The sequence below is a fragment of the Manis javanica genome, chromosome 3 (assembly GCF_040802235.1).
Source record: "Manis javanica isolate MJ-LG chromosome 3, MJ_LKY, whole genome shotgun sequence".
Lineage (NCBI taxonomy): Eukaryota > Metazoa > Chordata > Mammalia > Pholidota > Manidae > Manis > Manis javanica.
Genome location: NC_133158.1, coordinates 209344132 through 209368432, shown reverse-complemented (window position 1 = coordinate 209368432; position 24301 = coordinate 209344132). Strand labels below are relative to the sequence as shown.

Here is a 24301-nt window from a genome sequence, read left to right as displayed (position 1 = left end):
CTACCTCTTGGCTACCATGAATAATGCTATGCACATGGGTGTGCAAATACCTTGTTGAGACCTTGCTTGAGCCATTGCTGGATCATGTGGTAAATCTATCATTAGTTTTTTGAGGAACTGAGATACTGGCTTCCACAGTGGCTCTCTGATGTAGTCTTCCGATGATTTGTGTGATTACTTGATTGTCCATCTTCCCATCATGAGAACAGGGATCCTGTTAAATTTTGCTGTCTTGCCTCCTAGGTCTCAGTATCTAGAACGGCAATACCCAGGACAGAGCAGTCATTGAAATAGCTGGTGAGTTAATGAATGAGTCAGCTTAGTATGCACACGCCATGGGGAGAGCCTCAGGCTCTGCCCTTAATGAGTTTACAAATTAGTTGGTAGACGTGATGTACACAAGGCAGTGAGCAAATAAAGGAAGGGTATAATTATGTGCTTCCCACCAACAGTGCACAAGGGGCGGGAACAGTCTTCACTGTGATCCTTTCCTGGGGGCCCACGTGGGAGGGCTGGGTGCAGGGTTAGCAAAGGAGTTTGAAGACATCAGCCGGGGGCAGCAGTAAGCCATGTGGATTCGGAGTGGTCCCGGGTAAGTGGGTCCCTAGGGCAATGCCCTGGGGAATGCAGGAGGCGGCCCGGCTGGCCGGTTAAGTAGGTGGGCAGTGCAGCAGGGTCTCGCACGTCTCCCTGCAGGAGGTACGGCAAGAGTCTGTACCCTGGCTTAGGGCCTGGCAGAAGCAAGACATGGCTCAGCCCAATAGGGCTGGGGGCTTGGGGGTGGGAGTGGGGGCCAGCTTCATCCTAAGAACTCAGATGTAAGATGGAAACCAGCGCTGAAAGGGGTGAGCTGGGCCTGCCTCAATCCTGGAATAGGAAGAATTCTTCCTGCGAAGGGGCTGCAGACCTAAAGCATTTTTTTTTTTTTTGGCCCAGTCAGGCTGGGCTCTGGAACTGGGGCTGGGCTGAGTCTGTGGAGAGTGGCCAGCCAGTGGTGGGGGAGGCGGGGGACGAGGCAGAAGGGGAGCAACAGGTGACAGGGGCAGTACAGAAACAGGGAGGGCTCGGTGCCCGGGGCACGAGGTGGAGGAGCGGGGAGGGGCAGGCCGAAGGGGGGGCCGGGCAGGGAAGCCCGGAGTCACGTGGACACAGCTCCTCTCTCACTTTCCTCCTCCTTGACTGAGGAGGAAGAAAATCATCGCCTTAATGTCTGAGCTTAGAATTCCCAGGCGAGAGAGCAGTCTATTTTACAAAGACCTCCATGCACCAACCTGGGTGTGAAAAAATAGAACTCGGAGCCTCTGTGGCCAGGGCCAGGTGTGAATCCGAGAGTCTGTTAATCAGCTCTGCCAAAGAAATGAACAGAAATGTTTGGTGTGAGGAGTGAGGAAGCTCTGGAAGAACCCGAGCGGAAAGGGATGCTGCAGTTTCCATTCCCCGGAAGCAGGTGTGTGAGACACCGTGTCCAGGACGCCTGCTTGGGCGGCCCCGTGGGGAAGCGACATCACCCGCCCAGCTGTGCCCTGCAACCACGGGGTACTCTCCACGGGGTACTCTGCCCAGCAGTCTGGGGCTGCAGTGGCAAGGCAGAGTGGTCCGCAGTGGGGCTGGAGTGACCGCACCTCCCTCCTCCCTCAGCCACAGGACGTGGGCCACCGCAGCAGGGGCAGCCTTGGGTGAGGGGCAGCCGAGGCAGCTCCCGGAGGAGGGGACGGCTGGAGGTTGCCTCTCACAGCATTCTCAGCAGCTGGGACAACAGGTCCCTCCTTGGAGGGGTTGTGGGTCGAGCAGCTCTGTGTCCAGCAGCTCTGTGTCCAGCCCAGGGCATGGGGTTGTGGGCCTGGGTGCAGATGTTGGGAGGGGTGTTAGGCTCTATACCATATGTGGAATGCATGCTTGAGCTGATTTTTAATTATACTGGGAAGGGCAAGGAAACTTACAAGGTAGAGACTAGGCAATACTGAGGGGCTGGTAGCTATTGGGTTATGGTGGCAGCTGGGCTCTAAGAAGGCCTCCAGTGATTCTTGGTCCCTGCTATTCAAACCCCTGTGTGGTCCCTCCTGCGCAGAACAGCTGACCTGTGTAATCGATGGTATATTGCAGAAATGATGGTGCGTGACTTCTGAGACTAGGCAAGAGTGAGACGCTGTGACTTCCATCTGGTTCTTTTTGGATCATTCCCTCTGGGGAAACCAGTGGCCATGTGCGAGGATACGAGCAGGCCTCGGGAGAGGTCCAGGCGGCGAGGAACTGACATCTGCTAGCATCCAGCCCGACTCGCCAACCATGAAATGAAGCCCTCTGTTCCCCATCTAGCCTTCCATGGCTGCAGCCCTGCCTGTCATCTGGACTGTACCCTTATGAGAGACCCAGGGGCCTTGAGCCAGAAACACCCACCAAGAGACAATACACAGGACAACCGTGTTTATTGTTCACTTAAGTCATTGAGTTTTGGGGTAATTTGCTACTGAGCAAGAAATAACAAATGCTTTATGCTCTTAGTCAAAACTCCTCTATTTTGGGTGATTATCCATCCATACTACTCTGTGTATTGTACTCAGAGGATGGTGTCCCTTTTCTCCCAGATGCTTTGAAGCCCTATTCCAAGAACATTTCTCAGAGTTTCCCCATGGCTGGCTCTACAGCAACCTAAGAAACGAATTTCAAATCCTTGATCCTTAAGAATTTCTATCATTGACCAACAGAGGAAAAATAAAGACATTCGTTTGTAAGCACAAGGTATTTGTTCAATTCCCATTGATTTTTTTTAACTTTTGACTTTATTTTATTAAAAACTTAAACATGGACAAATATGATCCTCTAGTATATTTGCAACAGAATTTTAAAAGATACTATTAGATGTAATGTAAAATGTACACTTTCTGCACCAGAACTTCAATTATGGGTGATTATTACGCCCGATTGTGCATCACTAATTGATGTTTAGACTAAAAGGACCACAAATGGATGTGACCAATGAAGGTGTCTGAGCTGGTTCTTATACCAACAATTGGTACCTAAGCTGCAGTGGTAATAGGTGATGGGTGGTTAATGAGGGAACAGCAGGAAAAAAAGAAAAATGGAATTATCCATGGCTAGAAAATGCTAATAAATTAACAAGGTCACACATATTCTCAAAAGTTTATGAATAAGGAGGATTAAAAGGCAGAAGATATGAATCAAGTTTTGTCAAAGGACCTAAGTAGATTGTTTTGGAGAGACCAGACTTGATGCATGGATGGCTTTTCTTTCTCTTTAGGCAGCTTCAGATGCCCAGGGTGGACCTTGGGGATGAGTCCAAAGGCAGAGCAGTCTATTGGAGAAGACTGAGTTAAGACAAAGTGGTGTTATCAGAGGACTAAAAAGTGTCAATCACCCAATGAGGCCTGAGCTGGCATCGTGATCTGCCTCCAGCTGGGGACCAGCATCAGGGACGTCCAACAGGACTTCCATCAGGAGTCTGGTTCAGAGCAGAAAATCCAGTCCGCAGGGTGGAACTCTGAACAGCTTTGGCGGGCTTCACCAGCCCTCCACCCACCGCCTGGCTCCTAGAAACTGCCTCTTATCCATACGCATTATCCGCAACCGTGTGCCTCCAAGTCCAGGGATGACTTCCCGAGGTCCAGCTGGCCAGGTTGCCCTCCACAAGTCCCCCAGTGCCCCAAGGCACTGCTGTTCTCTGGCCTCTGAAAACCCACTCTTGAGGGTCAGAACCCTCTCCACCCAAACAAAGGACGCCCCTCCAGCTGCAGCTTCCCTCTGCTGAGCCTGTGGCTCCTCAAATGCTCAGGCATAGTCTTGATCTTTCAGATGGCCAGCCCACTTTGACACCAACTTAGGCCAAGTTCCCATAAACTGAGAATGAAGCTCCTTGGGGAAATGCTGCTCCTTGCTGCCTGGTGACCCTCCCCTTTGACCCAGCTCCGATAATGAGGGTGTGAGTCCTTCCTCTTCTCAGGACAGCTCCCTTTACCTTCTTTCAGGGGACCTGGGATCTGCATTTTTCACCTCTCCTTTGTACAAGAGTCTTAATATTTATGCCAAGTGATGTGACCTCTGACCCCTGAATCCCTTTCCAGTTTCCCTCAAGGGACCCTCATGAGGCAGGACATCCCAGAGTTCCGAAATGGGAATAAAGGTTCCGTAAACTCATGTTGCCAAGCTAGACTTATTTTAAGGGGAAAAGTCCTCTTCTATTTTTTTCTTCCTCAGGCTTCTTTTCAAAGCATTGTTTGTAGCTATTGTGTCTAAAAAAAAAAAAAGGAAATTACTGACTTTAAGTCTGACCCTTGCAAAAGGTCTAAATCTGTCCTGGGAACTGGAGTTACAAGATAGAACAAGCCCAGACAAAAAAATTCTGGTCTCATGTGGCCCAGAGACAAGTAAATGTATAGTCCTAACACAGAATTGAACAAGGCATTTCTTTCCTTAGAAAACATCCAGAGGTCCCCAGGATGAAGTTCAAGCTTCCCAGCATCGTGTACAGGCTCCCCAAGACCTGCCTCCAACCCAGCCTTCCAAATGCATCTCCTCCATCCACGAGTAAGTTGTCTCCAAGCTCGCTAATGACTTTTGATTGTGTCATGCCTTTTGTGTGATGGTTAATTTTATGGGTCAACTTGGCTGGGCTAAGCGGTGCCCAGGCAGCTGCTAAAACATTCTTTCTGGGTGTGTCTGTGGGGGTGTCTCAGGAAGAGATCAGCCCCTGAATGGGTGAACCGAGTTTAGCAGATGGCCCTCCCCAGTGTGGGTGGGCATCACCCAATCCGTTGAGAGCTCAAGTAAAACAAAAAAGTGAGAAGGGTAAATTTGCTCTCTCTGCTTGAGCTGGGACCTCCATCTTCTCCTGTCCCGGTTCTTGGGCATTTGGACTTGAACTGAACTATACCACTGGCTTTCCTGTGTCTCCAGTTTGCAGATGGCTGATTGTGGGACTTCTCAGCCTCCATAGCTGTGTGAGCTGGTACCTATAATAAATCCACGTATCTCTATATATCTTCCTGGTTCTGTTTCTCAGGAGAACTCTGCCTAATACACCTTCAATGCCTTTCTCCCTTGACTGCACCTGTGAGCTCCCGTTTATCCTTCACGAGGCGGCGGGTTAAATGTCACTGCTGTGGTAACACTTTCCCAGATCCTCCCACAGAGAGTTAGTAACTCCTTCTATTCTTCTTCCACCTTGTCCATACCTCATGCGGTTGCATTTTTTATTTATTTAGGTGCCTTGCTGCGCTAATAGCCTGTGCACTCCTCAGGATGGGCTTTTTCCATGTCTGTATTCCCAGCACAGAGTAGACACTCAATACAAGCTTGTTGAGTAAAATGAATTAGCATAGAGGAGAGAGGCAGAAGACGTATCTTGAAAGAAAGACTGGGGTGGGGGGTGAACACCAAGATGAACTTAATTTTGTTAGTAATTTTGCTTCAGGTGTGCTCTTTCAAGAGGGGTGTCTTACGTGGGAAAGGCTATCATTTGAATCAAGCTTTGATCATTGGCCCTTTATAGGCATTTCTCAGGAAGCTCATATTCCACATGACCCAAATCTTGAGTTAGGTGATCATATTTGGATTTCCAAGTTTACTGTGTAATTTATTTAATTCTAATATAGTAATAATGCCTTACAATTATATGGTATCTTTCATCTTCAAACCTCAAAGCATTTTCTAAATATTAGTAGATGTGAATAGCCTCAGAGATTTGATGCAACTGGATCCATTTCTCTGCTGGATGAGGGTATGGTGGAGAGTTACCTAAACTGCCAACAGTTTACATGGATTCATCATTTTTAAAAAACTCTTCATTATGGAAGATTTAAACACACAGGATAATGAAGCTATGTATCAACCATCTAACTATGAAGTCATGGCCAATCTTGTTTTACTCATTTCTTGTAAATCTCAGGTAGCCCACATTTTCATCCATAAATATTTCATTATCTCCAAAATGTAAGCACTCTTCATGATAATAGTATCTTACCAAAGACAATAAACAATAGTTTTCTGATATCAAGTATTCAATCCATTTTTAATTTCTAATTGTTCTTATAAACATCATAAATTTAAAGATTTTGTGGCTTTGAATCAAGACTTACATGTGTGTGGCTCACATATTGTGCTGGTTGATTAACAGAACCAATTGGTTCTTTTAAACTTATAGGTTCTCTCTCTTTGGTAATTTATTTAATGAAGAAATCAGGTTTTGTACTGCAGAGTTCCAAAGGTCTGGATTTTTCTGATCACATGTTCACGTATCATTTAACGTGTTCTTTTCTTCTCTGTATTTCCTGCAAATTGGTATTTTGGCCTAGAAGCTTGATCAGAACTGTTTTTTTTTTTTGTTTTGTTTTGTTTGGTTTGGTAAGACAGCTTTATAGGTGGTGCAGTTTCTTCCTTCAGGAGGCAGACAAAGTCTGGTTGTCATTTTGTGATGTTAGCAGTTGGTGATCTGTGTCTACAGTCACTCATTTATTAATGGGAACGTATCTCTAAAGAGAAACTTCAACCACTGTTTAGTTGTTCTAAGTACAGTTTGGGTTGGAAAGAAAGATACTTAACTCTCTCCCTTTATTTACTAATTTTCAAAATAACGAGTTGGTTTTTAGGTCACCCAATAGTAAAACAATTAAATTGTTTAATATATTAATACTACTATTGAAGTATAATGGACATGAGCTGCACCTATTTAAAGTGTAGGACTTGTTGGGTTTTGAGAAGTGCGAACACCTGAGAAGGTGCCACCACAATTATGAAAAGGAGCTTATAATGCAAAAACTAGATTTTTTAAGTATTTCATAAGCCGATAAACTTAAACATGTCGGTATTTGCAGCTATTTAAATTATCATTCTTTTTGAAGCATAAATGGTCCCATTTTTGGACAGTGGGAGCTCATTTGGTCCATCCTGTGGCCCTGCTGAAATGACTCTCATTGTCCTTGCCTGCCTCCTTGCCGTCTTGCCATGACAGGATGCCTCAGATCTGACATCAGTCCTCTCACCAAGGACACCTGGGTCCTTTTAGTGAGAAATAGGATGCATCATCTGTTATATGGTGGTCGAATAAAACAGCAAAATCCAATACATATGTTATCTGAGCTCACGTAGCCCGACTGCAACAGCTGCCTTTACGCAGCAGCTCTGGGACAGGGTCCCTCGTTGGGGTTCTTCCTCGCACTGGTGCGTTCAAAGTGATTTGACAGCATCAAATTAATCTTCGGGGCAATCTAAGTTGGCAGAGTTAGATTATTATCCCTTTTATACTGGGGGAAGCAGATGAAATTGTGACGTGCCCATTAGCTTGTAGAAAACTAGGCAAGTTTCAATTGAATCTAACCTCTTAACCCTGATGGTGGGTTCTCATAGGGCTGCTTTACCAGCCTTGGAAACTTTTCTTTTTTAGGAAAGAGGGGATAGAAAGCATTAAGTGATGGGAAGGAAGGAAAATCAGAATTTTTTTCCTTTCTTTTCCTTTCTATGTTCTTCCTTTCTTCCTTCCCTTCCCTCCCTCTCTTTCTTCAAAAAAATTTCCTATGGCTCTCTCAAGGAGTTGAAAACATGAATGGGATGAAAAGTTGGGCACTCACAGAATCCTGGGCTTTTTTTCTTTTTTTGGCAGCCCAGCCCCCTCCATCTGGACAGCAGTGTATTTAGGCTAAATCCAGATACACAAGCAACTCTCCTTTAGAAAGACGCAATGAAGTGTGGTCCACTCTGAACAGAACCCATTTAGAGTTACAAAAGCAAATCCCAAAATAGCAGCCTTAAGTTTATGAAAATGAATCCAAGCCTAAGTGCTCAGGGAGAAATAAATGACCAGAAATACCCAGCAGCGTGACCCCTTGACAGCCTTGTGGGAAAGCGCAGGGGCCTGTGCAAACAGCACTTTGCAGCTATGCCTCCAATTTCACTCTGGTCCTCACTGAGGAAATTGAAATCACTATTCCATTAATTAGCTTAACAGATTTTCTCCGCAGCTTCAAAGCAGGCCGCAAAGAAACATGGATTCATCCTCCCTGGAGGTCTTTAAAATTGTGTGGCATTTGAGGGAAAACGAGAGGTTTTGGAATTCAGGCCTGGATGCAGGAGCTGGAAACACCTTGTGTATCACCTGGGATGATGTTTCCCGAACTGGTTCCCGGGGGCACTAGGGTTCTGGGAAAAACAAAGTTCCATGGTTAAATAAGGGAAATAAAATTATATCCTCGTCTCAGTCTCAAAGCACATATTATGTAAAGCCTCTGAGGAGTCCTGAAGGAAATAAATGCACTGATCTCTGTTCAGATCCAGTTTCTCAAATGCGTCTGTGGGGTCCTCTGCCAGCTTTTCACCCCACGCTCAACTTGCGGACACGAGCACACCCAGAACAATACTTTAAAACATGGTGATGTGGTCCGTCCCTTCTACAGGTGAGGATGATAGGGACAGAGTGGTGGGACTGTTTATTTGGGAGTCGCCGTGAGTTATGGGGGGCAAGGTAAAACAGGAGAAAGCAGGGCATTAGAGGTGAGACAGACCTGCGTTCATTCCAGTCCCCTCCTCAGCTTCCTGACCATGGGATTTGGACGTTATTTTAATTCTTCTGAACCTTGATGATAGGCAATGTAATACTGGTATCATGGCACTGTTATCTGTGACCTGTGTTATGAATTGAGTTAGATTAGAGAACAAACCGGAAGTGCATGTGTCAGCACAAGGCCACGGTGAGCGCCACCCTGACTGCGACAAGACTGAACCACATAGACAGGGGCCTGGCTTAGCTGTGGGGTTGACTCTAGACTAGAATCTGGGGCTTTAGAAGGAGGTGGAGGCGGGCAGAGGCAGGGAACCAGGCTAATTGGTAGTTAGTTCCCCATTGAGAAGGACGATTAGAAGGTGGAGACAATGCCTCACTTTCAGACAACGCAACACCCCCTTCCCTTCTGCCCTTACCAATGACAGCGGCTGGGCGGGGAAGGGCGTGGGGAGGAGAGGGAGTAGTCCAACCGGGCGGGGACGGATCCCAGGGAGAGGCAATCCTTGTTTGTCTTTGTCTTCTGTGTCTATGTTGGTGAAAACTTGCGCTGTTTCACACTGTGGCTGTGAATAGGATAGTGACTCGTGTTTCATTAATTATAAATTAATAGCTATTTGCATGGGTTATCATGTTTCACGCTCTATTAGGCTTTGGATAAATGATATGTAGCCTTTCTGGGGGATGCTGGGGTATTTTAATGTGGGATGAGGATGTTGCTGCATGATTTCCCTTAAAGCAGACGAGTACTCATATTTACATAGTGGGTTTTCCCTGCTCCAGAAAGTCCATCCTTCTTATCCCCGCACACGACAGGCTCCCTCCAGGGTCAGCGCCTTTCCTAGATGCTTGTACGACTCTGCAAGCTTCTTGGAAAGCACCCAGATGGTCTGGGAATTGTCTGTGCATCTCTCTCCCCAGCCGTGTGTATGAATTCTTAGAGCAAAAACGGGGTCTTCTCCACTGTGTCCTCTTCCCCTGGCACAGCGCCTCCTCGGAGCCAGTGCTTAGAGCTGAGTGAGTAAATGAATGAACAAATGATGCCCTGCTCTCATTCCCATTTTCCTGCTTATTTAGTTTCTGCAGATCATTAAAAAAAATAATCTCCACTTCTTTATTTTTTCCAGCTTTATTGAGATATAACCGGCACATAACGTTTGAACTTAAGGTGTGCAGCGTGGTGATTCGATGCACATACGTATTGTGGGATGATTGTACAACATGGCTAATTTTCATCTCCATCACCTCATATCATTACCATTCATCCCCCCAACACCCCGTAGAGCATTGTCTTCTTTGACAGATGAGATCATCATTCCTATTTTACAAATGAAGCCAAGGAGCCCTCCTTTAAATAAGTGCACCAACAGTGGGTGTATCGGAACGGGCGTCCTCTCCTACAGCATTATGGTGCTGTCCATGCTTGCCCCCAAGGGGACTATTGCTTCATGTTTCAATGTCAAAAGCACATTCTTTGATATATCCTCAGCAGTTGTAACCTTGTTGAAATCTGTTTTTTTTTAAGGAACAGATTTCATTTCTGAGATCAGTTCAAAGTCATATGGAGCAAAGTCTGGTAGAAGGAGGTGAGTGACCCATCTTGAGGATACCATTTCAAAAGATTCAAAAGAAAGTCTTGGATGACTCCAATCAGAATCCCAAGGAGAAATTCCGAACGCATCGTGAGCAACTGTAATGTCAATGGAAAGAGCACATGGACTTTAGAGAGGAGAGTACTTGTTTAGATTGGTAAATTCTAGTGGGTTGGTTTGGAAAAATCTCTTCAGTACAGAATCAAACTTCTCAGCTGTGTTCAAATAACAAATGAGAATGATCAATCCAATCCTTTGAAATGTACTTTCTTTTCTGTCCAGGCCCCAGTTCAGGCTCCCAACTTGGTTCCCTGCAGCTCCCATATCATGGGCACCTCCAGAGCCCTTCCTGGCATTGTTCTGGGTGTCATTGACGTTAAGCTCCTGGGGAAGGAAATGCAACTCAGAGCTCACAAAGTTCAGGGGAACTGATCTTCAAGTTCATGATTTTCAAATTCATGGCACAAAAACATATGCGTTTTAACCAACTAGGTGTGTGAGGAGGGAGTTATTGCCCTTGGATCTCTTCTTTCCTTTTCATGGGAAATGCTTTTTAATTAATATTTTTGAAACTCTTTTTACTGCATGAAGAAGAAAGTAAAATTTGCCACGCATTCTTTGGTTTCATGCCTTCCTACGTGGTAGTATGAAAAGAATGTGTCGCGAAGGCCCTGGATTAACTCTGAGTCTATTTAATTCACCAAACATTTATGAAACACTCGTATGTTCCAGGCAGTGTAATAGGAGCTGGACACAGATGAGGAGCAGGACGTGGCACAGAGAATAAAGTAGTGTCCAACCTGATGCAAGAATTGACAAGTGCACAAGGAAACGGCCGGATAAAGTGCTAGAAGAGCAGTGCGACAAAGAGATAGGGAAACAGGTGCGAGGGTGGGAGAAGACTTCATAGAATAAGTGACCTTTTAGCTGAATCTTACAGGACAGGTACAATCTCAGCTGAATTAGGGTTTGTGGACAAGATGAAGAATCCAGATGTAAGAAAGAGAATAAGACCTGGAAAATGCACAGGATTCCAGTGAAATGGTGCCTGGTCCAGTCTCACTGCCCACTGGGTTGTGAGGGGGAGGAGAGACAGCGGGGAAAGGTGGCCGCCTGAACCTGCCTGGGCTCCCAAGACACGAGTCCCTTCCCTGGGCTTTCCTCTCAGACCTGGGCAATTCCGGGGAGCTATCCTGCAGTTGTTTCTCTGCAGATTCAGGCTGAAGTGCCTTGACAGAGAGACTCCTAACTCGGTGCTCTTTCTGCAGAGGCTCAGCTCGGGGATCCCGTGGGTTTGGGTCCAGACCACCACAACAAAGCGACTATCCCAATAAGGCGACTCCAGCAAAATTTTTGGTCTCCCAGGGCATATAAAAGTGATGTTTACATTACACTGTCATCTACTATAAAGTGTGCAATAGCAATTATGTCCAAAAAAAGGCCGTGCCCATACCTTAGCTTAAAAATGCTTTATTGCTAAAAAATGCTAACCATCATCAGAGCTCTTGGCGAGTTGTGATCCCTTGTCCCAGCTCACCATGGCAAATATAAGAATAGTGAAAACGTTTGAAAGATCGTGAGAATTACCAAAGTGTGACACAGAACATGAAGTGAGCAAATGCCTTCAGACAAATGGCACCGATAGGCTTGCTGAAGAAGAGGTCGCCACACACCTTCAGTCTGTAAAAGACACAGTATCTGCAAAGTGCAGGAGAAAAAGTGAGCCCAGAAGAAAGAGTATCTTTGCCTGGGGGTGTGCCTTTCTGGGAACAGGGAGGAGAGACTGTAGATGAAGGGATGGATGGTTCTCTCTTAGTATCTCCCAGCAAGCACCCGCCCATCTCTCCCTGCCTGCTTATTATGGAACAGTCTCCCATTTTTATCCTTTCTCTTTGTCTCCCTTTAATTCCACCTGCTTTTTCCATACCCGACACCATCATTCATACGCCATATGGCATGATGTTATAATTTGGCAAAAACCAGTGAAGTGAAATCAAACTCCTCTTTGCATTGCCCTTTTCCTTCCCTTTCCTTCTGTTTCTCGCTGCGGCTCTGTGGGAGGCTCACACAGCTGGCAGCCTGTTGAAGGAGCCATAAAATGATCTAAGATGCCGCTTCAGAAATGAACACATTGATCCTGCAAAGTCCCTGAGCCTAACTGGGTGAGAGAAATCCAGCAGGGGCCTGAGATAGACGAATCCACTGTGACCGTGTTATTTGGCATTAAAGCGTATGTGTTGTACCGTATGTCGCAGAGCCAGTATCTCTCAGGCATGAAGTTGTCCACTGAAGTGCTTTTCAAAAAAACTGAAGTTGATCATGTCAGGGTTATAATGAACACTTTTCCATTGTACTGTAGAAACACAATCACTCTCTGGCCTTCATTTGGTTTTAGAGTATTATAGAAAGAATATGAGAACAACCTCTTCAAGTATATCTTTTTCTTTGTTTTAAACAATAGCAAGTACAGATGAGGTACAAATACTGTACAGTGAGCTTGTTTCCCTGAACCATTTGAGAGTAAATTGCGGACGTAATGCCCTGTCATTCCCCTTGCTACTGGTTAGGGGCTGAACTGTGTTCCCCTGAAATTTGTATGTTGAAGTTCTAGTGGCCAGGACTTCAGAATGTGACTGTATTTGGAGATAGGGTCTTTACAGAGGAGATTAGGGTTAAATGAGGCCATTGGAGCGGGCTTTGATCCAATATGACTGTGTCTTTATAAGAAGAGATTAGGACACAGGCTCACCGAACGGGAAGGCCGTATGAGGACTCCAGGGGACATGGTCATGTACAAGCCAAGGAGGGAGGCCTGGCGCAGACTCTCCACTCACAGCCTCGGAAGGAAACAACACTTTGATCTCAGCTTCCATCCTCTAAGGCTTTGAGACAATACATTTCTGTTGTTTAAGCTATCCAGTCTGAGGCTTAATGAATATAGTATATTAGTATTATAGTAAATGAGATACAGCAAACAAATACAAGTAATAACAATTTAGTGGACATTTCCTACAAACAAGGATGTTTTCCAACGATACAACCATCAAAACGGGGAAATTAATATTGATATTAATCTCTAAACCTTAGATCTTTTTCAAGTCTTACCGGTTGTCCCATTAATGCCATTTGTAGTGAAGGGATCCAGTTCAGAGTCACATCTTGTATTCAGTCATCTCTTTAGTCTACAGTGTCTTCCCTTGACACTAACACTTTCGAAGGTTATAGGCCAATCATTTTGTAGGATAACCTTCATTTTCATTCGTCTCATACGTCTTCACAATAAGATTAAGATTATGCTTTTTTATAGGAAAGAGTGATTTCCGCTCGTCCTTTCTCAGGTGATGCTCACTTTGGTCATTTGATTAACGTGGTATCTGCCACGATTTTCCCCTGTAAATATTTCTCCTTTATAAATATTAAGTATTCTGTGAAGAGTTATTTTGAAAATACAACAATATCTCATTCTTTACCAAACCTTCAAATTATTCATTCATTTATTTATAGCCATATGGGCTCAGGGTTTCCTATTTTATTTAATGAGTTATAATCTGTTACTATCATCTCTTTTCATGTGTACATTGCCCCTGATTTAGAAAATGGGCGCTTCCTCACGGGATCTGTGTTCTTTTGACATGTCCCAATATTCTTTGAATGTTTTCTTCCTAACAGCTAAAAAGATATTCCAGGCTCATCTTGTAATTTTCCTGCCTTAGGCCTGGAATTGGCCAGTTTCTCTAAGTAGCCCAGGTGCTTTTGGTGGACAATGGTATTTAGAACCCCAAATCCTGAAAATAAGTATGCTCATTGCTATGGGGTTGTCACTGCTCCCATTCCGTCTCAAGGGACCAAGCCAGAAAACATGTATGTGCATATACATACTCACACATATACACACACTTACCTTTACTTCTTTATTTATGAATGTATCTGTTGACATAATAACTATCTACTCATGTATCAACCTACCTATGTATCTGTTCACTTCTGTCCTTTCTTCCTATATTGAGTTCACACACTATCATGAGTTCACGCTGATGCCTTCAGCTCCAGTCCACCAGTTCTGGGCTCTGGCTTCCCGTGCTGGGCTGTCCACCGCCCTTGTGTGGATACTTCCCTCCCCCTGCTCAGGCTCTGGTTCCCCACCCTGGGCAGCCCTCACCATGCGAATGCCCTCCTCCCTTCACTTGCCTCCCAGCTCCAGCGCCTCACAGCAGGGTCTTCCTCTGCTCAGGCTCTGACATCCTGCACTGAGCAGCCCTCCACATGAATGCACTTCTCAGCCCGCGAGGGCTCTGAACTCTGCTAGCTGCCTCCTTCCTCCACCTCTGCCTTATCCCACCTAACGTCTCTGCTCCATCTAATGGCTTCAAGATTGAGTTGTTCAGGGTGGGAGCAGGAAGGAAAGAAGAAGCAGAGAAGAAAAACAGATATAAGCTCACTTACTGTAAGTAATTATTTTCATTTTAGTTTATTTTCTATTTTGACTGTGTGTGTGTGTGTATGCACATACATACATATAAGTTTCCACAATTATAGAGTAACACAATTATTTTATATGTAAGATTACATTGGATTAGATTCTTCTTATTTTTCTACAGAGCTTTTATAAAAACAGATGTTATTGGCCATAGAAATCACCTTAAAAAGATAACTCAATCACTGCTCTCTTATTGGATATTTATGTTGTTCCTAACTGTTCCTGTATCTATAATGCTGTAAGGATCCTCTTCATGAATCTGACTTTTCTAGTCCATGAGATGATTCTCTGGATGACACCCAGGGCAGGACTATGTGGTCGAAGGTATGCAAAACCACTCAACAGAGGGCTTAACAGCTGATAGATCTTCAACAAGTTTGCTGACTCTGAATAGCAATACCGCTTTCCAGGAAGCCATTCTGAATTACTACGCTGGTGATGGTGCATGTTTGAGGCGTGTTTGTCTTCTTAAATAGTTTGATTGATCCGGGCAAGTTGCTTCGCTTCTAAACCTCAGTTACCTCATCTTTAAAGAGGATAATCCACAGTCTAATTTTATTGTTAACTCCCAATCCCTACTCCCTGGAGAATCAGTGAAACCCCTTAGCTAAATGTGGCTGCGGGAATCAGTGTCGGCCTGGCCTGGCTCTGACTGTGTTCGGACCCTGGTTCTGTGTTGTCCAATCAGCACCTTCTTCATCCATCAAAGGCACTTGCTGGTGTCACAGCTCTTAATCCTGCTTGTAACGTTCTTACAACCCCAGCTCCGTCCCATCCCTCCTTTTTCTGTCTCCTTTGCAGATAGAGTGGAGGTGGACCCATCTCTCTATTCTGCTTTGCAGTGAACAAGAACTGGCAGACACAGCCCTGGAGGATTTGAGTGGGAAGGAAGCATTAGTCTAGAGCAAGTGGAATCAAAAAAGAATTCCCCCGCTATGTAGAAATCAGAACTCTGATACTCGCTGTGTTGCATTAGAAGATGTCTTTCTCTGCATTTAGAAGCTGGAGGATTTGTGGTTGACAGTGGTTTCGATGGTTCCCTTAAACCTCTTTGACTTTGTTAGAAAGAGAAGTTTTGTTCTCAAGCCAAAGCCACATATAGATGACATTAAAAAGTGATCTAGTACCACCAGAGTTTTATCAGAAATGACAGCTGTACTCCATCCTGCAGTCTTGGCTGTTGCTTCTCTAAGTCAACCACTTTTAGCTCTTTTGGCATTCTTTCCATAATATTTTTACCTCTATATTTCTAAATAATGTGTTTTATATAGATTGTATTGGCTCTGGTTCTCAGTAGCCAGACTGAATCTTCTTATATTTGTTAAAAAGAAAACAAAAGTACGAAAGGATTTTAGATGGCTCTTGGAATGTGGGGATATACTGGGAAAAAAAAGAATGATTTGAAGCTGAACTTCTAGAGATAATGCCCCAGAGCACAACACAGATGAGTCTGGTAAGGGAACTCTGACTACTGACCCCCAAACCACACTGTCGCGTCCATCCTTGGGAAGGGTGCCTGCCAGAGGTGTCTCAGTCGGTCCTTACAAGGGAGCCCAAGCCGACGACATGTCTCTCTGTAGAAATAGCCATGTGAACTAAAAACCATTTGGTGAGATGCCGGGCAGCCCCCTGTCAAATCACTTTTGCCACGGCCTGTGCCAGCCCCTCCCCGGTGTTTCCTTTGCTCACTCACTTCTTCCAAGTGCGCGTGTGAAATGAGGAAAGTGAAGCAGGTCACCTTCTCATGGAGATCTTTACGAGCCAGAGTGTGTCTTGCATGTTGTCTACTTTTTTCCATTAGTGCCCTTAGCCCATGAATCACAGTTCTTTGAAATTCCTGGTCTGATAGTTCCACATCCCTGCCACATCTGTGTCTGCTTCTAATGCTCACTCTGTCTTCAAACTGTGCTTTTCGCTTATCAGGATGCCTTGTGATTTTTTTGTTGAAAGTGGACATGATGTACTGGGTAAAAGGAAGTGCAGTATGTGGGCCTTTAGCAGGGTGGGGGTGAGGGGCTGTGGGGGCGGTGTCTCAGGGTCTTAGTGAGCCTGTGCCCCCGGGCTGTGACCTTGCAATGCTTTAACATTCTTGCTTCTGACGTTGGGGGGTTCCCTCCGCCTGCTCAGTTAGACTCTGATGAAGCCCTAGCAGGCTAGGCTCTGCTGAAACCGTTTCTCCTGAACTCAGGCCTTGCTCATAAGAATAGACCACACCTTATCTCCTCCTGCTGGAAGCATGGTGGGATTTTTCTCTGATCTTCACAGTGAAAACCTGGTGGAGCTCCAGGAGATAAAAGTCACGAAAATGTGGCTCTGCTGTGATCAGGTGCCCCTGGGGTTTTAACCTGCAGACTTGTCCTCTCCCGGCCTCCAGCCATTCATCAAGTGCAGTTAGGTTTCCTACCCTACCACTGCTTCCTGCTCCGGTAAGTTGCGGTTCTCTGGATCTGCCTACCTACCTCTCCAGTTTTGGGGAAAATGGTTTGCCCTGTGAGCTCCATTCTCTGATGGATCTGAGAAGACTTGTGGCTTCTCATTTTGCTCAATTTTTCCCTTGTTAGGAAAAGCGACTTACATGCTGGACCAGAAACTGGAAGTCTCCTCCTCACGGTTTTGGATGTTCTAGAATATTTCCCTCGCCAGGTGATGACCAGTAAAGCTAGACAGCCCCCCGTCAGTCTGGTGGTTAGTAGGCTTTATCTGGGACTGCCTGCAAGCCTAGAAATGAAGTGGGCTTTGCAGGTTGAAACATGATGTGGCACATGTCTGTCTGTGGGATTTTGGACATGTGTTACTCAATCTGTCGGAGCCTCAGTTTTCTAATATGTAGAATGGGAATTAGGTTACAGTCCTTATAGAATTGCATTCCTGTTATTATTTTTATTCTTAACTTTGAAAATACAAGGGAGCTGGGTAGGAGTGTGAGGAAGTCTCTTCCATCCCTCTGTTTTCTTAATTTCTTTTGTGCCTGCTATGCTAGTTCACTTTTAGCAGTAACTAACTTTGCTACCCCTTCTATCTCCCTCCAAGCCTTCAGTATCATCCTTGTCTCTATATAAGGACAGAATTGACAAGGCTCTGTGTAAAAATCACATTATTTCATGAGCATCAAGGAGACCCTGGCATAGTCTTAGATGTGGCTGACATTTATAAATTGGTGATTTCTCTGTTTTCAGCCCATTTTCTTTTCTGAGTCACCAGAATAATTTGACACTCCCTCTGTATTCCATTGGTACAAAGCTAAGTAGTTGGGATTTCCTTACCATGTTGGACAGTGGTCGGGGCATGACTGAGGCTGGAGTTAGGTTTGGCTGCAGGAAATCCGTGGCTTCTTTCTCCCAAGACTTGTTAGGTGACATGCTTAGACTCTTAGTAGTTCCTTATTAGGAAGGTTCTAGAACACACCCCAACGAATACATTCTATTTGTTTTAAACAACCATTCCTTGGAAGATGAGCTACAAGGTCAACTGTTGATTAAGGTGGAATCCCCATGAGGTGAGCCCTGGCTGAGTCATGGGTTGGGAGTCCGAGCACTTCAAAGCTGGTGACGGTTGGGTCCAAGCACCTGGGATTTACTTCCTTCTCTTGCCCTTTTCTCAAGGCCTGAGGAGGAGAGGGAGAGGCATGAGAACCAAGAGGGGAAAAGCAATGGATGGGGAGGAGAGAAGGCCAGAGGTAAGGAGGAAAGAGAGACAAGGAGGAAGCCAAACTTTATTGAGGACCCGGACATCAGGAACAGCTTTGCTGAGGACCCGGACATCAGGAACTGCTTTGCTGAGGACCCGGACATCAGGAACTGCTTTGCTGAGGACCCGGACATCAGGTACAGCTTTGCTGAGGACCCGGACATCAGGAACAGCTTTGCTGAGGACCCGGACATCAGGAACTGCTTTGCTGAGGACCCGGACATCAGGAACTGTCTTCCACAGTTCAGGCCCACTCACTTGCTCCCTGGAGCCATCCTATAGGGGAGCTCTCACTCACAAGTGTCCAGTATCTGTTTTGTGTCAAATACTGTGTAACAGGTGTGGTGACGGAATGATTCACATCTGCCCAAACACGAGGCGTGGACAGTCTAGTAGGGGACTCTGACATGGAGACAGTTTCCATGCAGGGCACTAAGTGTCTTGGGTCTGTACAGAAGGACCATGAGGAGTGTTCAGGCAGGAGTGTGCTGCCTGGGGAATTAGGTCTGGAAAGAGTGAGGTGAGTGAGGCGGGCCTTCTAGGTGAAGGGAGCAGTGTCTGCACACTCAGGAGGGCGTAGCATCGTCACGGAAGTTGCTGTGGCTGGGACACAGGCAGTGAGGAAGGGAGTGGCCCATCACGGTAGGCTCCCTGGGCCAGCCCAGTGAGAGTGGGCTTCGTGAAGACGGGGACATGCCTTAGCTGAGAACTAACTTGATCAAGTCCGTAGGCAGCCTCCTCTGACACTGCTGCAGAGCTCCGGCTGGAAGGAATTGGGAGTTCAGCCCAGAAGATGCCAGGGAAAAAAGTATAGGTGCAGACTGAGAAATATTTGAGTAGGACACAGAGGGTAAGAAAAAGCAATGGACTCAAGGACTATTATAAAGTCCTAGAACATAATGCTGATAGGATGACAGAAGGGAGGATGAGGGAAATCTAGGGTAACACCAGCCACTGGGTAGGAGACTGGGATCGGAATAGTCGGCTGGTAGTGTTAGAAATTGGTCCTGGCAATCACCTTCCTGTCTCCCCATTGAAGTTGCCAAGGAAGAGCAACAGCAAAATGGTCCCTACTGGAACTAGCACTGGGCTTGCAGCACACAGATGAGGGTCCATCTGCCCTTCCTTTGAGTATAAATATTGGAGCCATTCCATCTAGATGTGGCATAGCCGGAGAAACCTGGCCACATCAACCGGCCCACCCAGTCACCCGCACAAATGAGATGGAAAAGCAAGAGAGAGGAAGGGGACACAGAATTTTAATTTATAATAATCTTGTGCCACTAGTAAATGTGGCTCCATCTATGACCTAGATCAAGACCAATCTGTTTTGCAACTTTTCCCCTTTGAGTGGGGTGGACGGAAAAGTAGGAGGTAATGAAAAAATGGAGCAAGAATTTCCTCTATATTCTGGGGAAGAAATGTAGAAGGAGAAATAGGCTTGGGGAGACAATATCATTTCATTTTTGACATGCTGAGTCTGAGATGACTGTGGAACATCCAGGCAGTAAGGTCCAGCACAAAGTTGAACATATTATTCTGGAGCTCAGGAGGGAGGTCTGAGCTAGGGAAATGGGTTATGGCATTGTCTTGCCAATGGGTTTCAGCCCTGGGCAAGTTCACTGTGGATTCAATGTGACCAAAGAAATTGACAGCAAAATGCTCTCGGGGTGAAAGGGTTATACCCAACTTTATTTCCAGGTGGCAGGTTAGTCACTAGAATCCCATCCACTCAGAGCGAGTCTGCGTGCAGCAAGCTGGGCTCTGCCTCTGGGCCTCTGTGCCCACACAGCCATCCCGCACAGCTGTCCTCTGGGCCTCTCTGCACAGCCATCCCGCACAGCCGTCCTCTGGGCCTCTCTGCACAGCCGTCCTGCACAGCTGTCCTCTGGGCCTCTGTCCTCGGCGCTGCCACCACTCCAGCCTCTGCTCTGCTCTCCTGCAGCCTTGCAGCCCTGCCACTGTGTCGTGCACAGAGCACTGGGCGGAGCTCTTTATATAGAGTCAACAGCCATGTATTTTATCCACAGGCATTATCAGAAAAGAGGTGGTAGGGTGAAGTCTGTGGTTGACAATGGGGAATGTAACGGGAAACCTGGTGTGGATAAAATGAGAGTTCCTGTGGCCAGGATTCTCACCTGGCCGTGGTTGACTAGCTCACTGCACACCTGTGGGTAATACATGACTGTTGACTCTATATAAAGAGTTCCGCCCAGTGCTCTGGGCGCAACACTGTGGCCGGGCTGCAAGGCTGCAGGAGAGCAGAGCAGAGGCTGGAGTGGTGGCAGAGCTGAGGACAGAGGCCCAGAGGACAGCTGTGTGGGACGGCTGTGCAGGCAGAGAGGTCCAGGGGACGGCTGTGCGGGCAGAGGGGCCCAGAGGCAGAGACCAGCTTGCTGCATGCAGACTCGCTCTAAGTGAACGGGATTTTAGTGACTGACCTGCCACCTGGAAATAAAGCTGGGTATAACCCTTTCACCCCAAGAACATTTTGCTGTCAGTTTCTTTGGTCACATTGAATCCATAGTGAACTTGCCAGGGCTGAAACCCATTGGCAAGACACTGGGGGCACTACAATTTAAGAATCAGGTAAGATAGAGAGCTCATGAAGGTGAGCAATGATAAATTAATAAGTAGCAGGAAAACCTGGAGAATGTGAGGTCTGGGCTAAAGGAAGGAAGTGTTTTATGAAAGAATTGTCAATAGGGTACAAGGGTGGTAAGGAGCACAAGGATGGCTTGAAACAGCCTCAAAGAAACTGGAGGGAGAACAGAAACTGGGTGAGTGAAAGCAAAGGCATTTCAAGCACTCCTGGAAATGTGAGCCCATCAGCCACGGTGCCGGTCCACGCGGGAATGCCACGGCAGCCACCTTTGGGTGTCAGACTCTAACACTGGCCCAGGACTGGGGGCTTGGTGGGTGGATGTGGGGGAAGGACAAAGGGCCCAGAAACTGAAAATGATGGGTTCAAGTTCAAAGGAAAGGAAGAAATTTCAGGTGGGATTGAGAGATTCTGATTAACTATGGGGTTCAGGTGATACTCTTGGGATCTCTGCGAAATAAAGCAGTCGATCAGAAGAGGAGAGGTAGCGGAAAAGCAGGAGGCGAGGAGATTGTCCTTACAGACTGACATGGCAGAGTTTATGGTTTTCGAGGCAGAGCTGTTTCTCATGAGGACAGGGGCCACTGTGGCCATGGGAGCGGACGGCAGAGCGGGGAGGGAGGTGGAGTTTACTGCCATCGAGGTTGAGGGACTAAGAGGCTAGGATGTTAGACGTGCTGCTGGTGGGGATGTTGAATTCATTTCCGATGATAGCAGGTGTTAAAGTGGAGAAGAAGAGGACCAGATGTCAAAGTGCTCAGTGAATGTAGAAGCACGATGCTCACTTTGGTAGATGATTAACGAGAAGGGTAGAAGAAAAAAATTTTAAGCAGTAATAAAATGGCCTGGACCTCAAATAAAGGGATTTGGTAAAAGGAGGTAAAAATGATGTCCTGATAGCATTAGTAGAGTTAAGAGACTGCTAATACTACCTCTGGTGTCCATCTGAGAGAAAGAGTGGCCTCCATAAGGAAAGAGTTCTCAGGAATCAATATCCTCAGGGAAGAGACAGGATTCAAAACATCATAAAGATAGAATATTACAGAAAGGTAATGCCACCTCAGAGGTTGGTTTTATCGCCTATGGTGCTTTCTGTTTCACTGACTTTTTTCTATTTTTTGTCATTGATATATTGTTTCAATTATTATAGCTCTAAAATAAAATTTAACTTCCGGTTTCAACTTCAACTTTGTTGTTCCTCTTTTTCCTCTAAAATTTCTTAGCTACTTTCCCACAATAAAATTCTTCCTCTGTTGAGAGAGAGTATGTGCGTGTGTCTTGTATGTGTGTACACGTCATTTCTGAGAGGATGGTCAGGAAGTACTTTCTAAGGCCCACAGCCCATTTTCAGACAGCTGTTAAGGATGGTGTTTCCATTTTTAACTTGTTGGAATAAAAATCAAAAGAACAACATTTTGTAGCACATGAAAACTGCAGGAAATTCCATTTCAGTATCTATCAATAAAGTTTTATTGGAACATAAAAAAAATTCTTCCTCTGTTGTTTGGTGAGAAATTGAATTAAATGTACCCATTAATTTGGTCAAATATAACTGATGCCCATCCCCTCCTTGGTTGTTTGGTGAAATTCCCCGGAAGCTGACTTTGAGAGGGGGATTCGCGGGCAGTGGGTTTGTTAGGAAGGAAGTACCTTTGGGATCAACATCTCTGTGGGCGAGAGGGGGTGGGACTGGGTGGAAGAAGAGGTTGCACTGCAGTGAAGTCACAACAAAGCCTCAGCCAACCTCAGGGGAGTTCTGGGGCTAGGACAGAACTTAATTTCATGATCGTCTCACACTGAGGCAAGGGGACCAGGCCTTTGTAACACTGTCTCCCCTGAATTGACCCGTCATCAGATGAGAACTAGCCCTGCAGAGAAGAGAAGATGGCTTTCTTCAGGTGAGGGAGATATCTGGAGATCAAGGCAGCCGACAGCCATCAGCAGCCAGCACCGTCAGCAGCTGAGGGAATGCACACCTCGCGCCTCAAGTGTGGAATCTGGACAGCATGTCCGTGACATCAGAACAGGAACATACCGTGTCTGCTCATTTATTCGCATCTCTTTTTTCCCAAAGATTTTGAAAGATTCAAACCATCACAAAGACTTAAAATTCTTTTTCATGCCTACTGTGCTGTTTGTTAAATTTGTCACACATTATTTCTATTTTGTGTTGGGATGTTGAATGAGACCTTTCTCTGTTATATTTTCTAGCCAGTTTTCCCTACTATGTAAAAACATTGTATATGGGTCACTGGATTTGTTTTCTTATTCTATTTTTTCAGCTTTATTGAAGTATGGTTGACATTCAATAAATTGCATGTATTTCAAGTGTATCCCTGGGTGAGTTTTGATGTCTATATTCATTTATGAAGACATCACCACAGTTATCACTGTTGCTTTTGTCCCTTTGTCATCCACCCCTCCCTGGCCCCAGCCCCTGCCCCAGTGAAATCACCACACACCTGCTTTCTGGCACTATAGATTAGCTTGCATTTTCTAGGATTTTTAAATCAATGCAATCATATGGTATGTACACTTTTTTGCTTGTCTTTTCAGCACAATTATTTGGAAATTCATCCACATTGTTTTGTGCATCAGTATTTCATCTCTTCCGGTTGTTGAGTAGTATTCTATTATATGGATAGATCATAGTCTGTCTGTTTCTCCATTTACCTGATGATGGATATTTGCATGTTGTTTCCAGTTTGGCGTAATTACAAAAAAAGCTGCTATGAGCATTTGTATACAAATCTTTGTGTGGACATATGATTTCTTTTCTCTTGGGTAAACACTTACAAGTAGAATGGCTGGGTCATAGGGGAGGTACATGTTTAACTCTTTTAGCAAACAACCCTACTGTTTTCCAAACCATGTTCTAAATGATCATAATATTTTACATTCTCAGCAGCAGGAAAGGACAACTCAGGTTCTTATCCTTTGTCAATGATCAGTGTTCTCAGACTTTTTAATGACCAATGATGTTGAAGTTACTGTATTTATTTTTACCAGAAGTTTAAGTTAATTCTCTAATTATTTCTAAAAGATTGTTACTGATTTAACTGGGTTTTCTAGATACACAAATAAATCACATGTAACTAATGATATTTATCTCCTTTCAATGATGTCTTAGTTCTGTTTTTTCTTTATCTTACTTCACTGGTGAGAACTTAAGTAATTGTTACATCTTTATCTTTTCTCTGACGAACACAGTTTCATATCAAACAGTAATATTGGCATTGGAATGTTTGATTCTTTAAATGTACTTGTATCCTTTCCTAATTTGCAAAGATTTTGTTAAGAAATTTACCTTTAAATTAATTATGACTTTCCCCCCACAATTAAATAATTATGTTTCTCCTTTTTGAGTGTAAAAATGGAATCAAATTCTATAGACTATTTTCTAATCTTTTGGTGAACTTTGTCTTTTATGATGAGCA

The 24301-nt window shown here is 45.3% G+C and overlaps 1 long non-coding RNA gene across 1 annotated transcript; it reads left to right on the top strand.

Annotated features, from left to right (window-relative positions):
• The first annotated feature begins 485 nt into the window (after positions 1–485).
• LOC140848256 (uncharacterized) lies at positions 486–23838 on the top strand. Its single transcript, XR_012128827.1, has 4 exons — positions 486–592; positions 2104–2739; positions 4433–4542; positions 22720–23838. It is a non-coding gene; the product is annotated as an uncharacterized lncRNA (long non-coding RNA).
• Positions 23839–24301: the final 463 nt, after the last annotated feature.